The 14,569-nt window shown below is 46.0% G+C and overlaps 1 protein-coding gene across 3 annotated transcripts in view; it reads left to right on the top strand.

The window, feature by feature from the left end:
* Il1r1 (interleukin 1 receptor type 1) overlaps positions 1-14,569 on the top strand; it is a 69,685-nt gene that overhangs the window by 27,225 nt on the left and 27,891 nt on the right. Inside the window, exons 1-2 of one of the 3 annotated variants that reach the window (XM_027386754.2) lie at positions 3,918-4,190; positions 12,439-12,514. The gene's annotated coding sequence lies outside the window, so the exon portion shown is untranslated. Of the gene's footprint in view, positions 1-3,917; positions 4,191-12,438; positions 12,515-14,569 lie in introns of those variants that run through there. The other 2 variants (XM_027386755.2, XM_027386756.2) reach the window with 2 other exon arrangements.

Raw genomic sequence — 14,569 nt, 5'->3', positions numbered from 1 at the left:
ACAAAATTTCGGTTAGTGGTGCTCGGGTTTGAGCAATCATGAAACAGACAAATGTTGAGAGAAGGGGGGTAGGGAAGAAAGAGGAGAGGGAAAAGAAGGAAAGAGAAGGGAGAGGAGGATGAAAGGAAGCTGGGAGGAGAGTGCCCTCCGCCAGCCAATCTGGTTCTGCTAGGTGCATCAGTACATGGACGTGCGACTCTGTTAATATGTGACGCAAGCCAGGCACACAAGCTCTTTCAGTTATTTGCCTTCATTGAGCAAGATTAAACTGCAATGAAGCAAATAATTGGCTTGTCACATCTGTCCTTATCCCCTCTACTTATGAAGGAAGTTAAAAAGAAAAGGGCTCGTTGCCCTGATGACTGCTATGAATTCACATTGGCCCTCACCTTCAGTTTGCCTGTGGCTTTCGGCTTGGTTAAAAAAAAAAAAATCATAGTGTGTTGACTAGAAAGACAATCTCAGAAGCCCATGAAAAACTGCTGAGAGAAGGGGGGACAGTGAACTGCTTCAAACTGAGATGTTTCGGTGATACGGGTTCAAAGCGCCTGTTTGGAGGTCATTAGATGGAAAATGTGTGACGGGAGCAAAAAAACTGGGCTGTACAAGGAAGTCCATCTGGGACAGTGGTTTCAAGTCTGTGTTGTGGTTCTGTGAGAGGTTCCTGGAAGTTCCACAAATAGCAAAAATAGGTGTTGCAAGTTGAGATTCACAGAGGTCCTGCCTGTAAAAACATCATTGTCTATAAACGCATGTGCATTTCTCTATATGTTATGAATTCTCATTCTTTCTGGTGATAGGAAAAAAATTACTGCTTGAGAGCTGTTTTGTGTTTACTGATTTTAGGACCCAGGATCTTTGCCGGTAACAACAAACTCTTCATAATTCTTCCCCCTCATGTTGCTCTAACTGGAAGACATGGGGGGAGGGGTAGTGAAGGTGAAAGAAATTAAGGGTTGCTTCATCCCCAGGGAGGATTTCTGATCTACAACTCATCCTGTGGTTTTACAAACAGTAGCTGAGCCCATGATTATCCTTCCAGCCTCATTTTCTATAGCTTTTTACAGGTTTTGGCTCACAGGCCTGGCCTCTTAGGAGGGTCTGGAGACTCCTGGATGCTTTACTGGGATGTAGTAGGATGCACTCTTTGGCTCAGGCTATGTTGGATACTAGACTTCCTATGACTCCAATGAAACTTAGGGCTATCAACAGTGTGCAACAGCGGAGTTAGTGGTGTGTCTTAGGCTGACACATGTGAGCATGCTCAGAACATTCGTGTAGTGCTAAGAACTGGACAGAGAGACATGAAAGTGGCTGTCTGTGCTTACACAACAGATCCCAGTTGAGGAGTTGAGTAAAGTTATCCACACATCAGTTATCTGGAGAAAGGGAGCCAAAGGAAAATGAGTCAGAGGGAGGACTCCCAACATGTCTGAGGAAGGAGATGACACCAAGATCCTGGGGAAAGCCTTTGAGATTATAAGGTGAGAAGGGGAGTTCTGTAAATCCTATAATTTGGAATGTGTGTTTGAGAGCCCTGCCTGCACGGAGAGGCCCTTGTGTTTCCAGGACATGAAAAGTACAGGTGGGGGTAATGGGTCAGTATACAAAAGAAGAAATCCATCCCTATGGTACATGCTCTGCTACTTGGAAGGCTGAGGTAGATACATCATGTGACTTCAAGTCCACCCAGGACTTCAAGGTCACCCTAGACAACACAGTGGGACTGTCTCAAGTGCAGATAAGGCATAAATTTTATCTCCCCCTTATTGCAAAAATCAATTTTGCTAATTGTAAATTGCTTTAAGATCTTTCAGTATCTAAATGCCCAGGCAAGTTTATGTTTACCAACATAAAGCTTCCACGTCGCTGCTTCATATATTTATTTATTTCGTTTGTAACAGGAAAACACACCCAGGGCCTGGCGTGTGCTCTGCCACCAAGTGATATCTCCAGGCTACAGTTTCAAGTTAGACTCACCTGATTTAGCATACATTAAACTACCACTTATAATAGGACCACCAGGTGATCTGAAACTGCTCCTGGATACATCCCTTAAAGAGTCTAAGTCAGCATGCAGACACTAGCATACCCATCTTTGATGCTGCACTGTTTATCACAATCAAATCATGAAGCCTTTCAATGGATAAATGGATAAAGAAAGTGAAAATACATAAAATCAACTCTTATTCTGATAACAAAGAATCAAATGTAGCCAGGATGAAATCAGATTATTTTTAGGAAAATTAATGGAATTGTTGGCAATCATGTTAAGCACTATAAAGTCGACTAAAAGGAGACAAATCTCATGTTTCCTCTCATGAATGAGATATTAAAGGGAAGTAAAGAACATGGCCATAGAAGGGTGATTATAAGCTATTGGAGGGTAGATAGGATTAAACTGTTATGCATATGTGAATTGTCACATTTAACCTGTAATTACAGTGCATGGTTAATATGTAGTAAATAAAAAGAGAAATGGGGGTGGAAACTACCACAGTACACATCTGTTGAAACAGCCTTCAGGTGGAAGATTCGGTCTGTCTGCATAATGATGGGAGCTGCGTAACGGAGTCACCTGGAAGTTGAAAAAAAAAAAAAAAAAGAAAAGAAAAGACTGACACCAGTAGCCCTGGGTTAATTACAACATGACATTTCTGGCCACAAAAAAAGGCCAGATCTTGTTATGATTGCGAATGTAGGCAAGGCTGTGAGAACCACCCCTGTGGAATACTGACTCATGGGGCAGTTAATAAATTTGCATAGTACTATGTCACTGGTGGACTTAAGCCTGCTTCTCTGAGAAAAAGGAACAGTTCAAATATCTGGAAACAGATAAGAGAGAAACATCTGTCCTATTGGGCCACAGGCAGCATCTCCGATAAACTGCTGACGCTCATCCGTTTATGTTCTCTTCCACTTCTGAATTGCCCCCAGGTGACTTCAGCCCCGAGTTTCTGAAGGTGCTTATGGGAATGTGGCGGGGAATCCAGGGCCTGTCCACCCTGGAAGACATGCAGGAAATGGCCATGTGCTCTGGAAGGAGCAATCAATCAATCATTGTTTATTTGCAGTTGCATTGCAGGGTGACCCATCATAGCCGGGAAAGAAGCACCCAGCCATATACTTGGCTGTTCTCGATTTTTTGTTTTCTGGGCATGAATTTTCCTTTGCATAGTTAAGTCCTAGAATTAACTGGGTTATGTTAAGACTAGGGAAAAGGTTGTTCAGCCTGGCGTATAGCAGTAATGCAACCAAAGTATACAAGCTTATGCAGTATTACCTCGATGCCAGTGCTCATTTAATCTCTACCCCTCCACAAGACGCTGCTGCGGGCATTTATAACCAAAGAGGAAATCGAGGTACCACAAACTTAGTGACTCGGTCAAGTTCACAAAGCCGGTTGGAGGCACCTAGCGCCAGGCCCCAGAAGTTGTGATAGGCACAGGACTGTTAAGCATTTGCTTCAGGAGCTGAGTATCTGACTCGCTGCGGGTCACCAGCTCAGGTAGCCCAAGCCGGTTGGTATATAAAGGTGAGTTGTTCCAGCTAATTTTGTTGAGTTCACCTAGGCTGCACAGAGGAGCCAAGCGGTTTGGGAACTCCAGCCATTCTTCCCTGGACTCGGGACACCTGGTAGGGATGCAAGGACCCTAGGATGCCCAGCAGGGATACAAAGACCCTGGAATGGAATGCTCCGCAGAGATGTGGAGACCCCGGGGTGGAATGCCTAGGGGAGGGGGTTGGGGGTGTAGAGACTCTGGGACGCCTGGCTGGGGTGTCGAGACTTTGGGATGCCTGGCAGGGACACAATCGCCCAACCTCTCCTGCTCCCAGGGCGGGGCATGGGCACCCGGCCAGCTCGCTCGCGCCTGCGACTTAATAGGGCCGGCAGTCTCCGCCCGCTGCACGCCCCCGCGGGCCGGGCTGGGAGTGGGAACGGCGTGCTACTCCGGCGGACACAAGTCGTCCCCCTCACCAGGAGCCTCCTGGGAGCCTGTGGCTCTGATCAAGAGGGGCGGGAGCCCAGCTGGTGCCCGCCTGCCCCGAGAGCGGCAGGAATGTGACCCACGAGTGCCGTGCCGGCGACGGAGCACCCCTCGCGTGGCTCCCAGGGCTCCAGTTGCTCCCGGTCTCGGAGCAACTGCTAGATTCCTGCGCACCCCACTGGGGCACCCGGGCAAGCCCAGGTAGGAGAAAACTGGAGAGTTGGGAAGATGGGGTGGCCAGACCACGTTGCTGTCTTGACCCTGGCAAATGTCCTTCTTAAGTTACCCGGTAGCCAGCGTGTCAGCATTCTCTGTGGATGAAAGATAAAGTCAGCCTCTTTTCTTTCTGGTGTGTGTGTGCGCACACACACACACACACACACACACACACACACACACACACACACACACACACACACACACACACACAAGCGCGCGCGCGCACACACACACACACACACACTCAGGAGTAAAGGCCATTTAAATAATTCGGGAACTTGCCCAACTTTCTTCAGGTTTGTTCTAGGTACACGAGTCTCCCTGTGTAAATTGCTCCCAGGCCTTGAGTTCTGGCAAGAGTAACTAACTTGTAACTAAGTAACAAACCCTCTAAGAGGTCTGGGCTCTGAAGAGGGGGTCTTTAACAAGGCAAGGGGTAAGTGAATTCCTTCATTCCTGTGGTGGGGTGAATCCTCTCTCCAGACAGATTGACACTAGGGAATGTAGACACATTGTTTACAAACATGCCCAGCGCGGGACAGTTTACAGGGCCCCGTACTTTTACTGCCCTTTAGCCTCCCAGCAGTCCTGTGGGTGAGCCGCCAGGATCACCTTGTTTTATAGCAGAAGCTTAGGTGCAGGCTATTTTGTTTGAGAACTGGCACCCTCTGGGCTTCAAACCCTTGTGGCTAAAGTCTTGGGGTGGGAGGGAAGTGAGAGAGGCTGCCAGGGAAAACAGGGAGACTCCCCCTTTTTTGCACTGTTTGGGATGTTCACCAGATGGGCACATCCCATAATTTTGGCCCCGAGGAACATCCTGGGAACCGAGAAAACAGAATCTAATCAGTTGTGCTACTCAAGCCACGATAAAGAGGAGCTGAAGTCCATCTGTCATTGGAACTGGTGGTGCCTGAGTCACCCTGGCTTATTGCCAGTCTTCCAAGAGGTGGACACACCGTATGGAACCGAATGACTGTGAGATCCAGGAGTCAGCCTGGTGCTGGGGACAAGTGCTGCCTCTCTTCCTACTTACCAAGCAGCGGCTCCTATTTCTCTCTCCTTTGAGCCCATCTAAATTTGTAATATCCTACATGTTATATTTTATTTAATATTATACATCCACATCCTAAACTAACTCCTGAGCTAGGCAGACACGTGATGCCCATTGAGATGGGATCCAACTGGGGAAGGTACCTGGAGTCTGACTTTTCTTTAGTCAGGGCTGACTGCTGTTCTGAAGCAAACAGTAAGTACTTTCGAGTAGGCTCACCATTGGGTTGCCAGTGTGCAGTTCAATAAAGACATTTGCTCTAAATTCTCACCCAGACTTGGCAAGGAAGGCCTAGACTTCTGATTCCTCATAGGCTCTGCTGAACCCCTGTGTTGTAAAGAGAAAGTATTATGTATGCTTCTGAGGCACAAAACATCTTCTGGTACATCCTCTCTAGGTGAGACACTGCTTAATATTAACGTTACTCATTTATCAAACAAATAATTATTGAATGGTACTAATGTACCAGGCACTGGGGGAAGTACTAGGGAAGGTGAAGTAAATAAAACAAATGAAAATCCTGTCTTCTCACATACATGGGTCCTCTTGGCAAGTTAGAGAAAAATTTTTTTTCTTTTCTTCCTAAGTCAGTACTTTGAAATTTGCCCCTTTGCAGAGAGTGTGGGTCTGGGTAGCCTGTAGGACACAGTGAGCATGGCCAATAGAGAGGGCGTGGAGACTGTGATCATACATACAGCTCAGTGGTTCTCCAAGGAACAGCGGGGGTGCTAAGATATGGACCAGCAAGAGAACCTGGGTCGATTAGAAGCCTGCAGAAGGGAGTGTGAACAGGGAGTGTCTATTCATCCTCACAGAGATTCTACAGTGGAACATCTTACTAAGGAGCAGGGCAAAGCTGGAGCATCTCAGTGAGACAGCCACGGCATAGGGTATGGTACAGGGAAGAGCGTACACAGGTCCTCAGAGTCTTGGGCTGTATGATGGATCTATAATGAACCTGCCACTTCAAAGGAGAGACATTGTCAGGAGCCTTGACTCCTGACAAGGCCATGACCTGCCCCACAATGCTACCCATTTGTCATCAAAAGCTGGCTCTTGGTTTGCGTTTTCCTCTCTGTGTGGTTGTGAAGTGGTTAGTGATATAGGGGAAGGTTTTGCAGTGTTAGCAACTACACTTTCCTCTGCTTGCCTGTGGCCTCCGGAAGTGCCAAATTCCTAGCCACACCCTAGTACATGAGAGTGGGCAGAGGGGCCCTGCCAAAAAGAGCTGTCACCAAGTATTGAAAGTCCCTGAAGATTTTCCAAGTCTCTGGTTACCTTTGAATTCTCTGCTGTCTCCTTGTGTGTGTCCGTTAGTATACAAGTGACAGAGTAAATGAGACATTTTTCTATCTCATTTGTTTGGGAAAGGATTTGTACAATGTCATCAATTAAAATAGAACAAGAGGGAAGCAAACATGGAGCCCACAATGACTAGAAATGTTTAAAATGACCTGGGAAGCTGCAGCTATCAGTGTCTTCAAGATAAATGTGAAATATTTGGGGGAAATAAAAGGTTCTTGGTGTGAAGTTGGGTTGAGATTTTCATCTGGTTTTCGTTAAAGAGATAGGAAGAGCAAGATGGAAGCCTCTTGAAGTTACCTGTCCCACAAGTGCAGGTTGGTAACCACTGTGCAGCTTGGTGCTGAGCTGACAGAATGGGTCTAGAGAGCCCAGCTCTGCACATCAGTCACACCTCAACTCAGATTACCTGAAAGGACAGCAATGACTCCCAGCGGGAGTGGGGTGAGAAGTGAGAGGCTGTCACTTTCAATCAGGGCTTCTTACCTCATCAATTACCTGACACGTCTGTTTGTAAGTATTTTTAAACAATCTGTTTGCAACTCCAAGATGATATAGTAAAATTTAGCAGACTACAGTTTTAAGAAGAGCAATATAATGTCTAAATGGAAAGAAGAAATAAAAACAGTTTGTATTAAACATGTATTTCAGTATGCCAGTGCTTGGGGCATAGTTGGTACTTTTTACTCTTTTGGCTTTTTGGGGGCCTGCCACCTGGCTCCCAAATAAATACACAAGAGACTTGTTATCACTTATTAATGCCCGGCCTTAGCATGGCTTGTTTCTAGCTAGCTTTTCTTAACTTAAATGATCCTGTCTACCTTTTGCTTCTGGACATTTTATCTTTATCCTGTCTACCTTTCTTACTCAGTGGCTTGCTGTGTAGCTGGGTGGCTGGCCCCCAGAGTCCTCCTCCTCTCCTCTCACTTCTTGATCTCCTCTCCCAGAACTCTCCTTCTATTTATTCTCTCTGACTGTCAGCCCCACATATCCTTTTTTCCTGCATCGCTATTGGCTGTTCAGCTCTTCATTAGACCATCAGGTGTTTTAGACAGGCCAAGAGCTTCACAGAGTTAAACAAATGCAACACATCTTTGCATCATTAAAACAAATGTTCCACACATCTTAAAATAATATTTCACAACACTAGGGTAAGGCTCTGCAGCACTTTATATAAGTTGACCACAGACTATTGTGGGGGCAAACTCAAGTCTTCAGGGGAACAGGTGAGCTGCTGGCTGCATGAATACCTTTAACAGGTTCTCCACTGTTAGTCAGGGTGATTAGAAAGATACTCCCGTCCCCTCTTTGTGTAGGTAAATAAGTCAGATCCATTTACTCTCATTGAAAATTGCAGGTCTTGATGTCCATTGGGGTTTCAAGAAGTGAGTCTCTTTGGTCCTTTCTTGTGTGTGAGGAGGCTTTGTTTGTTTGTAACTTTGTGGTTCTCAAGGTTGAAGCGTCTGTCTGTGACTCTATGCTACTAATCTCTGTAGAACAGAAACCATTTAGAGCATACCACAGAGGTCCCCAGGTGCCTCTGTGATCATTCCCACCCTCTCCTTTCTCAGCATGAGTCTGGGTACTCCTTGATAGATGGACATTTTAGAAGAAGTTGGTGTAAGGTAATCTATGTTGTCCTGAGGGTTTGAGCTTTGTGGGCCTTGATGTTTCCATTTCTCCTGATTGGGAATTATGAGATAATAAGAACATTTACTTAAGACAGCACCACTTAGACTTTCAACACAAAGACTGAACTGAAGAAATCAAAAGTGAATGCCCAACCCGGCACTACGAAGTCGCTTCCCTTATGGGTTATTTCTCTGATACCTCCTGATTTTTCCTTGAGAGGTCTTAGAGGCTTCTTTCCTTCCCACTCAACGCACACCCACCTTTGTTTCAGTATAAAAATAACAGCTCCCCCACCTAGATCTCCTTGGGTAGAACTGATGATCCCAATGGGATAGACTCCCTTTCATGTCTGTAGATTTTCTTGGAAATGTATCCATTCTGGTTTCAGAATCAAGGACTCCTGGAAGGAAAGAATTGCAAAGTAGTTCCAGTAGTTGCATGGTTTTATGGCTTTGTGTATTCATTGTTGCCTTCTTTATCACACTGTCCATTTTGGTCTTAAGTTCAGCAACTATTGAGAATCTGGTTGAATGCTTATAACCAAGTGGCATTGGAGGAAAAATCATTATTGTGGTTTTAGTTCAATACCGAAACCCACTTTTCACTCATTTTTAGCAGACACATAGGCAATGACACTTCCTAAGCTGGGGAAACATGCTTAAACTCTTGCTTTTTCTTAATTATGAGCAAGTTAGTGGGAACTGAATTCTCTATTTTGCCATGTACACATACATTCGTATGTCTGGTGTGAGAGGTTACAAATGTGTTACAAATGCTGTAGCTCTGTGAGGTATTGCTTGGAATGTAGACATGTAGAGATGAAGCCAGAGATGTGGAATGTGTGTGCTGTGGTTTGAGTGTGGCCATCAAAGTTCACAGATGGGAAATACAAACTCCAGGGCAACAGTGTGAGGCAAGACTCATAGGAAACAATCAGGTCTTGAAGGCCCTGTTCTCATGAATGGATTAACGCCAGTGCTGGGGAAGTGAGTTCATTATTGCAGGAGCGGGGTTGTTATAAAAGTGAGTTCAACCCTCCCTTGCTTGCTCAATCTTGCCCTTTCTTGGCCTTCCACATTCTACTTTCCATATTCTGCCATGGGCGACATAGCACAAATGCTGGCACCATGCTCCCAGACTCCAGAACTATGAGCCAAATAATTTTCTGTTCATTTTAAGTTGCTTGGGGTCAGGCATTTTGTCACATCAGTGAAACAAATGAAACAAAAAGCAAACAAACAACATAGAGAGACTAATATGGTTAAGATCTCCTTTCTAAATTTCGGATTTGGAGGTTGACTCTAACAGGTCCTAGAAGGAGCAAGAGCTTATTCTTGCTTTATACTCACACTCGTGGGTTTCTATTGAGGTGTGGCTTCCTTATAATTTCCTCTAGGATCCCCCAAAGTCCAGTGATTTGCCCAGATCTGCTCTGCAACTCATAAGCCATGTCCCTTGTCGTAATAAAGAGTCTATAAGGGCAATATGATAGACCCATTAGAGACTTGAACTTCAGCACTTGCCTCTTGATCATACTTTAGGTTCTCAGATACCTCAGAATTCTTTCCCTAACTGTCCGAACTCCAATTTCATGGTTGCCCAAGGCTCTCCTGAGAGGCCTTGGAGTACTCCATTCTGGATATGCCTGCCTTGTGAGCCCAGGCAGGGCTGTATAGAAGGAAATATACCCACGTATGTAGACCAGGGTGTCAAGTGCATAGACTCAGAGCCCCTCAGAATGTGGAAAGATGTTGATGGAGAGGGGTTGAGAGTAGCTAGATACAGTATGTGCCACTCTGAGAAGATCCCACGATGGGGCCAGCACAGTCTGTTCTTGCACACTTAGTACTCAGACCCAGGACAAGCCTCCTCCAGCAGCAGTTAGCAGTTTCCTCTGTGTGCACCCACACAATGTGTGTCCTCAGTACATCTTTCAGAGCCTGTGCCTACCTTCTGTCCTGGAAGGCAGGATTCACAGTGTGGGGAATTCCTCAGGAAGAGGAGGAGAATTCAAGTTCGTGGGAAATTTCTCATTCATAAGAAAGTATCTAATAGATTCGGTGTGGCCACATACAAGAAAAATCCCCTCTTCAGACCTGTACTGTCTTGAGGAAAATGCTGTGTCCCACAGCTGTCATTTTGCTTGCGCCTGCATTGGACAAAGTAGATCTTGCAAAGTGAGAGAAAGGCACAGTCCCTTTCCCTTCTAAACCCTGGGATGAGTCAGCACAGTCCCACTGACTGCTAGCTCATCCGTCCTTCACAGCTCTGGTCTTGGCCATGCCCCTTCTTGGGGAGGGGCTTTGGTTGGGAATCAGTAATGATCATATTGATTCTTGTGCTTGTTTTCTGTTTTTCATAATTTAGTTCACATTTCTGCTTCTCAGTCTTGAGTCTAGTGCTATGTTAGGCTGCATCTGTTGCTGTAACAGAATATTGGAACTAGGATAATCTGTAAACAATAGTTTATTTAGGTTAGACGGCCAGGTGGCTGCATCTGTTGGGGGGCCTCGTGATGCTTCCTAACATAGCAGATCCAGGGAAAAACAAGTGGGTGCTTGTGGAAGAGTAAGAAGTGGACTGGCTCTGTATCAGCCTGCTCATGCAGACTTCAGGTCCTTCCCTCCCTCTGTCCTCTCTTCTACTATTTTTTATCATACACCTGGTATATGTGAGCTATGAAGGTTGGGACCCTGCTCACAGGAATATGGGGGATGGTCTGCCCTGTCCTGTCTTCTCCCATCTCAAGTAGAGAATTCAAATCTCCAGGGTGCTAGATGAACTGCTTGAGCTGTCCGACACACCTGTGTGTTGTACCGTGAAGATGCCAAGTCACTTGTCCCTGGCTGTGGAGCAGGGATTTCTTTGAGGGCCCAAGGCCAGTTTCTGCTCAGAATCAGCCCAGAGCTGTTATAAGTCTCTTGGCTGCTACCGAAGAGAATTGAAGAGATGCATCCTGGGGCAGAGTGTCACAGGTACTTGGGACCAGTAGCCAAGATATCAGCTATGAAGGATGAGTGGATTGGCATTCTCCCTGGAGTCAAGACAGGTAGGGGTGAGCCAGGTGATGTGAGCCAGAGACAGAAGGCTTCTTTGCCTGAAGAAGTAAGGAGGGCTGTTGGCTTGCACAATGCTTCCCAGGAGCAGTGATGTCTTGATTGAAGTGCTGGCTAAGAAGTGGGAAGTATGTGTGTGTGTGTGTGTGTGTGTGTGTGTGTGTGTGTGTGTGTGTGTGTGTGTGAAGGCACTTGGAGTTTCAGGTGTGAAAAGGAAGGTGAGAAGAGGAGTAGATTGGAGCAAATGGAGAGTCTTATTTGCCGTAGGTCCCTAGATTTACCCAATTGTCAGTTTTCCTCCTCCTTCTCCTTTTATGACCCCCCCCACTGTGCCCCAGTGATACTTTCCCTGTGGTTCCCATCAGCTATAGTCACTTTTGAGGTTCCTGGGGATTGGGGTGGGCCATGGTCCTGTGGCTAGGAACAGGAAGATCTTGAGTGTTCTCTTTGATTTTGTGCTGTAATAGGACCCTTGATAGATAATTTGCCACTGTGCCTCTGACAGCTGAATGTGGTGCTGTGTTCTATCTCCGGAGGCATGACTAATAGTTTGGGATTTAGTGTTATTTAGTCTATGCAAATGTTTAGCATTGATTTGGTCAGTCTGTGTCAGTGGTGGACATTGAAAGGTCCCAGTAGAAGGATAAGGAAATGACTCAGCATGAAAAAAATAGACTCCAAAATACTAGAGGAAACTGCAGAAATAAATAGTGAGCAATCACAAACAGCTTTTGGGGAATTATTTTAAATTCTGCAAAATGGGGTCAGGCATATGGATGTGTTTGGTTTAAGGAAAAAAAAAACACACTTATTTTATTTTTTTTAAAGCTAATGTGCCTGCTCTTAAAAGGGACCTTTCCATGTTTTTTCTTCAGGCATGCGGCAAGTCCTTAGCCCTGTTTTCCATCAGCACTGAGACAGTCACCCAAGAGGGATTTTTATCAATTTCTGAGTCCCTCTGACAGGCAGAAAGCACAGTGAATGCATTTAACCCTTTGCGTGTCAAGTTCCATGTTCCTGACTCCTTTGACTTGTTTCCCTAAACATACTCTGTCCTAAAGTACCACAGGGCATAGATGTTTTGACTTTTCCATGAGTATATGATACTTTTAGACTCGTCTTGGGGTGCTGGTGGCTCTGAGGCCCTTTCCGCCCATCTGTTCAATGTACCTATGCTTTTCTTCTCCAGGTAGACACGCCCCTTTAAGATGATCCCTCCTTCCTGAGAAGCAGGACCACTCATAAAGGAAGCAGCCTTCCTCAAGGTAACAGGCTGGGCCATGGCAGGGTTCCTTAGTCTTTCTTCATAAGCCATGGAAGTCTTCTAACCTCAGCTGCAGGCAGCCTTGGGACAGCTCCCCCTATATGCAAAAATGTTTGCTGGCACATTTTTTCCTTGGGGGCCAGATTACTACTACTACTACTTCTTCTTCTTCTTCTTCTTCTTCTTCTTCTTCTTCTTCTTCTTCTTCTTCTTCTTCTTCTTCTTCTTCTTCTTCTTCTTCTTCTTCTTGCTGTTATTTTGCTTTTTTATGGATGCACAGAATTTGTACACAGTAAAGTAATATGGATGGGATTGGAGGAAACAGTGTTTGGCAGAATAAGACAAGGACCGCGTGATCTCATACGTATGTGGAAAGAAGCTCAGTTGATGATAGAGAAGAAAAGAGCAGGGCAGTGGATGCTAGATGCTGGGGAAGGATGGGGAGGGTGGAGGCTTGGCGGGGGGGACTCCAGGGAGGTGCTGTCAGATTTTTGAGGGAGTCTGTGGCCCTACTGCTGACCTTCTTCCACAGGCCATCTGATTGGAATGAGTTCCCAGTGCAGGGGGCAGAGCCCTCTCAGAACATTCTGGGCCTTTGCATCCCACCCTCAACTTCCTAATCTCTGTTGAAAAGCACACTCCTGGCCTCCTCCTCAGGGGCCCCAGGCTGGTGTTGCTGCAGGAAGTTTACTCTGATCATGCCAGAGCAGTCTGTGTCTCAACCCAGCCCACCTACCTGTGGTGTGATCCTCCTTGCCCCACCCCTCACCGCTAGGGAACCTGGCCATCAGCTATCCTCAGTCTCTTTTTCCCTGCCCATCCCCCTGCTGCTCATCTGGGCATCCCTATCATTCCTCTTGTCTCCAGTGGTTAAAATTTGTACAGAGAATCAAAATCTAGCCACCACCCCCCTCCACTGTGTAAAATCTTTAAGTACCTTTCTGCCTTCTGCAAATTAAAGGCCAGCCCCTCAATGCACCTCTGTTGCAGCCACTGTCAGCCCCGCCTTTCCAGATGCACTTCTTGGCACCTGTCCTCAGCATAAGTTGCTGAATGGAGACATTACGTAATGCTTCCCTCACCCTTGTGTGTGGGGCGGGTCTCATCCTGCAGGCACATGATCTGGTAGAGTGAATATGGATACAATCACTTTTCCTGCAGCCACGAACCTCCATGAGCCAGTCCCTGGGTCATTATTCCTGTTTTTTTTTTTTTTTGCCTAGGACTAAGTGTGGATCTGGGCTTCAATATACGATTGTTCAGCAGGGTAGTGGGTAGAAAAAGACATGAATGGAAACTGAAAATCTTCTATCAAAACTTGTCAGAGATGGCTCAGTGGTTAAGAGTACTGACTACTCTTCCAAAGGACCTGGGTTCAATTCCCAGCACCCACACGGCAGCTCACAACTGTCCGTAACGCCCGTTTCAGGGGATCCAATACCCTCATAAAGACATTCATGCAGGCAAAACACCAATGTACATAAGATAAATAATTTTAAAAAATTAAAACAAAATTCTCATCACGGTGTAGGTGTTTGTGATAATGGTTTCCATGTGGCAACTCATTTCGCCCTCATCGTGGCACTCAGTGGCAGATACCATTGTCAGGTCCAGTTGTCACATGAGGGAACTGAGGCACAGAAGCTGAGCTTATCCAGTGTGCCACCTCTGTGGGAGAAATTGACTTGGACAGTCTTTTAACTGGTGACCCTGAAATGTCTAGTCTAGGTCTCTACCTTGGGGTTATATTGTTGTTGGTGGACGTAACGGGCTAATGCTGATTTTGAGCTGTGTCTGTTTGCTTGTTTGGTATTTTGTTTTTTGCCCATTTGTTTTAGAGGTTCAGTTGCTCTGTGTCATTCAGGCTGACCTCAAACTCATGACTCTCCCGCCTAGCTTGCCCAGTGGTGGGATTACAGGTATGTGTTGCCACACCCAGCATTTGTTGGTTTTTCTTGGGAGCCCATTTGGTGTCATCTCAAGTGCCTGTTTTACAACCCCACCTCCTTCTGATAGCTTCACTCATTTAATACCCATTCCAGCTTGGTGTGGAACC

This window comes from Cricetulus griseus (assembly GCF_003668045.3).
Source record: "Cricetulus griseus strain 17A/GY chromosome 1 unlocalized genomic scaffold, alternate assembly CriGri-PICRH-1.0 chr1_1, whole genome shotgun sequence".
Lineage (NCBI taxonomy): Eukaryota > Metazoa > Chordata > Mammalia > Rodentia > Cricetidae > Cricetulus > Cricetulus griseus.
The sequence above is the reverse complement of the archived record's forward strand: the minus strand, read 5'-3'. Positions and strand labels throughout refer to the sequence as shown.